The sequence below is a fragment of the Anguilla rostrata genome, chromosome 14, assembly GCF_018555375.3.
Source record: "Anguilla rostrata isolate EN2019 chromosome 14, ASM1855537v3, whole genome shotgun sequence".
NCBI lineage: Eukaryota > Metazoa > Chordata > Actinopteri > Anguilliformes > Anguillidae > Anguilla > Anguilla rostrata.
This window is the reverse complement of record NC_057946.1, coordinates 11783867-11789866: the sequence shown is the minus strand read 5'-3', so window position 1 is coordinate 11789866 and position 6000 is coordinate 11783867. Positions and strand designations below refer to the sequence as shown.

The 6000-nt window shown below is 42.5% G+C and overlaps 1 protein-coding gene across 2 annotated transcripts in view; it reads left to right on the top strand.

Annotated features, from left to right (window-relative positions):
• Positions 1 to 464: 464 nt before the first annotated feature.
• The window catches only part of psd3l (pleckstrin and Sec7 domain containing 3, like), a 151326-nt gene continuing 145790 nt past the window's right edge, over positions 465 to 6000 (top strand). The window contains exon 1 of one of the 2 annotated variants that reach the window (XM_064308527.1): positions 465 to 997. The gene's annotated coding sequence lies outside the window, so the exon portion shown is untranslated. The remainder of the gene's footprint in view (positions 998 to 6000) is intronic. The other variant, XM_064308526.1, reaches the window with a different exon arrangement.

Sequence of the window (6000 nt, the reverse complement as noted above, 5' to 3'; positions counted from 1 at the left end):
GCAATTTATGAATGTTCCTTTCTGTATAAAGTGTTGAATAACAATTCTAAGTGGTCTGATTATGGCACTGCACAAAGATGAGCAGGCATATCTAGAGTAGGTCACTCATGCACACCGTGTGTGTTCATGTATCAAGTAGCTAATGTAATGTGATGATATTTCCAAGGGCAATCTGCTGGAACCAAGTCCCATCATCTTAATTATATGGTTCATTGCTGCAGTAGATCTCAAGCAAACAGGCTATTTTTCAGGGGCATGAAAAGGGTAATGCTAAGTCAGTATCTCCTTACAACTGACATCTTTGAAAACAGACATACAATACAAATAAACACTAAAGAGAAGCTCATTATTTCCCAACACCATGCAGGTGGCTAAACTTTCAGTTTGATCCCATGACATTTTCAAGACATATAAAGACGTTGTCTTTAGAAAAAGAGAACAAGGCCGACAGAGGAAGAGAGACTGATCATTTGACTGGCTTTTGGTTGCCACTGTGGTCAGTCACAATGTGTAATGGGAGGCTGAGGGTGTTTAAAAAGTACCAGTTAAGATATCTCTTCCTGTTAACCGACAGGGCTGCAATGCTAAGTAAGGACTCTGAGACCCCCAGTTCAGAGCAAGCCAGAAAACTCTTGGCTCCAGCCACATGTGGAACGAATGAATGAGGAAATGGCAAAGGACCGGGAGCCGTTAATGAACAACGGCGGGGACCCCTGCGCGCGCCTGCAGCTTTCCAAGCACGGAGAGGTACCCCAGCAACATCCCGGCTAAGGAGCGTTCGGAAATAATCTATCTTGCACACACGTGAAAATAAACCACCGCCTGGATGCGTTTGCCTGAGTTTGCAGATTTATACAGCATCTGTCGTAGCGTGGAGCTCCCCGGAAAGGACTTGATAGCGCTTCGAGAGCGCATTTCGTTAGCTTAGGTGAACTCTGACGATATACCCTGACAAACAGAACATCTGCGGATTTTTACGTGTCATTTTTGTGACATGGTAAGTACCTTAATTCATTGACCTGCACGGGGAACTGATGGATAGTAAGACGAAAACTTGTTGTTAGCAGACCACTGCGTCTGTATTTGGAGAGTTACCATTAATGTAAATGTATACCTTCGCATCGCTGAGGTTTCTCCAATCTGAGCGCACGAGTCCTCCTCATTCGAGGTTCGCTCTGGAGGTGTTAATTGAAGCAGTACAGTTGACCGATTGGCCACGCAAACCTGCATTTACACGCCGAGCGAAACGTTTTACAGGCTGTCAAAGAGGTGACTCCTTTATATGACATACTAGTCAAAGGAATTTATTTAACGAACACGTCAAGCGATTTAGAGTCTGGGTGGTTGCATGCATCATTGCACAACTTACAGTTGTATTGTAGGGAAGTTGTTTAATTTTATATGTATGACTGCAAGGAAACTCTTCATAGTTAGCAACTTTTAATTAATTTTAAATAAAGCCTAATTTCACTGACCACAATTATTAAGAAACTGAGTATGAGAGCATAATAATCATCATATGTAAAAAATCATTTAAAGATGAATGATGTTGGGCCACATATGATTTATAAGTCCTAAACACGGTTAGGTTCAATTTCTTTTGACAACCAAAAAAAAAACAACAAAAAAAAACAACCTCCTGTGATATATTTTGTTAGCTTTCTTTTGCATGAACAAATTATGGCCAAGAAACAGCTGAACAGCTAATGGAGCAATTACTTTTGCTGTCCTAAAATGGGGGTTCTATGTTAAAAAAAGGGCTGTAATTCCTAATGGATCACACAATATGGATATAAGTACCCTCAAATTAAAGCTGACAGCTGTGTGTATATATATATATATATACACATACATATCTTGTCTCAGTCGGGAGGGAGATGTCTTACTACTCAGGGTGTAACTCGTGTAAATCTTTATTGGTTGTTCTTATCTATACTTTCCTCCATAATTTCCATATTTTTTTTTGTACCCAGCATATGCATATATGCATGAACCCAGGCGCAAATGAATAACCATATTAGCTAAATGGCTTTTTGTCTGTTTGATTGTGAGGCGAGGTCTGAGGCGGCGTAGTGTCCAGCCCAGTGTGTGCACCTCTCCTCACAGCGGTGCATGCAAATAAAATTCCCATCAACTTCTGACTGCAGGAACCTTCCTGACTTCCTGCAGAAAGGCTCCAATAAAGGGAGTGTTGTTTCGGGACAGAAACTCCCCACTGCTGGGACGAGGCCATGAGCTGTAGGCTGGATTGTGTAAACGCACCCCACTCTCTCCCTTTTATCCTCCCTTTAACTATTTGGCATGGCAGACCATGAATGGCACCACCATGTCTCTCATTTTATCAGCGCCGCAGCATCCAAAGTGCTTCCGTCTAATGCGGCCTTGCCACTTTTCCATGCTTGGTACTAGTATTTTGTTTGAATGCCATTGTATGAAGCATTGTGCTGGATTACACAGTGAATACCATGATGCATAATATTAGCAGCTTTATTGGGTTTGTTGTGGCTGTTGGTTTATGAGCCTTAGACCACTGCATGAAAAAAAAGTGCTTTAATGACACTGCAAAAAATAATAATAATAATTTCAGGTTTCTCAGTGTTAATTCAACTCTAATCTCAAAAATAATATGTACATATGTATCATATGTACGTGTACTCTGAATAAAATGCAGACTGTCAGAGCACTAAGCTTTTTCACTTCTCTAGTCAATGAATAGAACAGGCGACCTTTTTTGTGTGACCTTGTTTGCATTTTCTTCCATAAAAGATCTGCATTGTTCTAATCTGTTTTTGGAATTACTGCTTTCAATTCTAAATTACCCCCCCCCCCAAACTAGCCAAAGAATGTTATTCAGCTACCTCTCTCGTTTGCTGAGAAAAAAGAGCCACCTTGGTTACATACAGGGTGGCCCATTTTTATTGCTGTAACAGCTGCTTTCTTAGCTTATTCTTGGTTGTCCTGCCCACATCACTGGCCCAATGAGACAATGCTTTCATTGCTAGTTAAACCATCAGGGTAGCTATAGTTTTTCATGACGAATGAGGTAGAGGTGACTGAAACCGCTCAAAAACAAAAAAAGAAAATGTACCCTGGTAACATGATGACATAATTTCCTGCTGTGCTTGGCTTCAGTAAACAGGCACAGCTTAAAGTGACAGTTTGGAGCATTCACACGCGCCTTGTAAATAAATCAAACAAATCAAACTGTTTACAGACACACTTTAACTTGCCTGGAGAAAAAAAGCAGTCGTTACTTCTGATTTTGATTACATGGCTTCGGTAATTTGGGGCTGCTGTGGCCAGTGACGGATGCAAGAAGTCTGCAAGAACAGACACACTCTTAACATGTCAAATAGTTTTGTTGGATGTGGTTGTAAAAAATAGGTTGTTCTGCATGCTCAGCAAGATAGTGCGGTCTTAAAGTTTTTTTCAGTAGATTTTAGGTTTCCATTGTAGACTTACTCAGAGCCATTTCCAAGAAAGATGATCTGTTAATTAGGCATTACTCTTAAAACGCAGGGAAATGTCACCACACTGGTCTGTCCAAGTACAACTGCTGTGAAGATGGATGTCTGGAATCCACGAAGGCTATGAATACATTTGGCTGCTGACGAATGTTAAAAAGCAGTCTATTCTTGTCAGCTCTGTAATCAAATTGTTGTTTTTTTGCGATGCGCTAGGACACTGTCGCTTGACAGTTCAGACTCCCCAGCCACAGGAGGCAAGGTCATCCGCAGAGCTCCCAAAGTTCCTTGCTCCCACATTAGCATTGTAGTCTTTCTTTGTCTTTTCGGTACGTGGGCTCACGGAGTTTGACCGCTGCGTTAGACGGGTCCCACCTCAGACTGGTATTAAGCACGTCCCCGAAGCCTCGGCTCCAGGGTAATAGCGGTGCTGGGGATTCAGCTGGCCGTCTTCCACGGCGCTCTGGTACCGCTCTGCCGAGCAGAGGAAAGGCCTCTGCGGCCCAGCGTTAGACGTACGGGACAGACTAGTGCCAGCACCCCCAACCCCCCCCCCCCCCTCTCCCCCCCTCCCCACACGGGCCGGAATTCATTCGGAAAGTGCCGGTTCAGCTGTCAGATTGCACATTTCTCCTATTTCAGCACGTGAGCATGTTGAGCCACCGCCCCGTCTCTGAGCCACTGCGGCCACAGTATTTCCTGTCGGTGGTTGTCAGTGGAAAAGGTTTGAATGCAGGGATTTGATACAAATCTGGCATGTTTTTCCACCCCAGTGGTAGTCAAGGTGAATTTGCGGTTCAGACAGTCCTCCAGCCAACTCCCTCCCCAACACACGCGTTTCTGGTTGAAAGCTGTGGTAAGGATTTTTATACTTACCCAGGAAAGTAAAATGGGGGAGGGAGCCATGTTCTCTGTTACATGAAACATCGCTTCCTTCTGAAAAGGACGAACAAGAATGTTTAGCAATAATGTCACAAGGTTTAACATCATTTATGGTTCCTTTTTCTCTCCTGCCGCCAGTTTGTCTAACCTTACAGTTGGATGATGTAATATCTGACCAAAACTGCTAAATCAGACATGTTTTCTGCACTTATAAGAAGGGTCACTAGCTTTTATAAATCATGAGATGCATTGGCTATTTACTCTTTGTGCCTTGCTTCTGCAGAGCCAGTGATTGGTGTTCATTTTTAATTGTTCAATCTTTTAGTGATTCATCCACTCTCTTCCCATCCCATCCATCTGTCCATCCATCCTGCTTATTCATGGTCAGGGTCATGGGGGGCTGGTGTCTGTCCCAGGATGCATTGGGTCAGAGGTAGGAATATACCCTGGACAGGTCGCCAATCCATCGAACCTGGGACCTTCTTGCTGTGAGGCAACAGGGCTATCCACTGCCCCACCGTACCACTGCCACTCTCAAGCCAACAGATCTTCTCAGTGAGGCTTTTGTCATATAATTTGAGCTATGTTTGAAAAAAAAAAAAGAAAGTTCCAACCAACTCTATTTACACCAAGCATATTCAAAAAATGACCATGCTTAATTTCAATCACAAAGTTTAAACCTTACACTTTCATTTAATTTCAGTTCATATGTTGTAATTTATAAAACATTTTTTACTAGCCTTCTCCTACTGAAAACTACCAGAATATTATGAATAACCTTCTCTTTATCATTGTTGTGCATGTGATGTAGCTGAATTTTTTATGCATGCAGGATGCTTCCCAGAAAAAAAAAGAAAAAAAAAAGAAAAGACAAAGCACAGTACCTTAAATATGTTATTGCCAAATGTACATGGTTCTAAAAACCATACTGAATGTAGCATATTACAGTAAACATTACTGTCAATTTTCTTTAAGTGGCAATTGACTTACCAATGTCGAAGACTGGGCAGGCATAATGTGATAATTGTCTAACATGTGCAATCATAGAAGACTCTATGGCCTCATGCTGAGGGATGACTGAAATACAGCTGAGAAAACCGCTTTGGAAAAACTGGTGACTCTATTTAGAAGGTTCAGACCATTTGCCACTTTAGATGTGACCGATGCACAGCTGTCTCTTCAGAGGAATACATTATCTCTAATTTGTTCCTACAGTAATCCATGCTCAATGGCATGTCCCCACCTGAGTTTTAGTTCTCTGCTGTGCGTTTTGCTGTGCGTTAGGGAAAATGGCAGCAGTGAGAGCAGGCAGAATCATGAGGATGGGAGTGTCATTTTCAAAATGACAAGAGTTGTTGTTTTTTTTTTGCCTGAACTGTGGACCCTTCTGCTCCATGGTTACGGACAAATCACTTGGCTTCAGATGCAGAGAAGCACAGCTGTGTGAATCAGGGGGAGAAGGGGAGGAGCGTGGAGCTGGAGAGGTGGGAGGTGTTAATGTTTTCTCCTTTTCTAAAAGAGAGGAATCTCTGTGAGTAACAGCAGCAAAGTCAGTAAGGCCATCAATTTTCCGTGAGACCATTCGCCATCCATCAGTGCATCCAGTCATCAAGCTGTCTGCGTTCATCCGCCATGGAATCCATTTATCAATCTG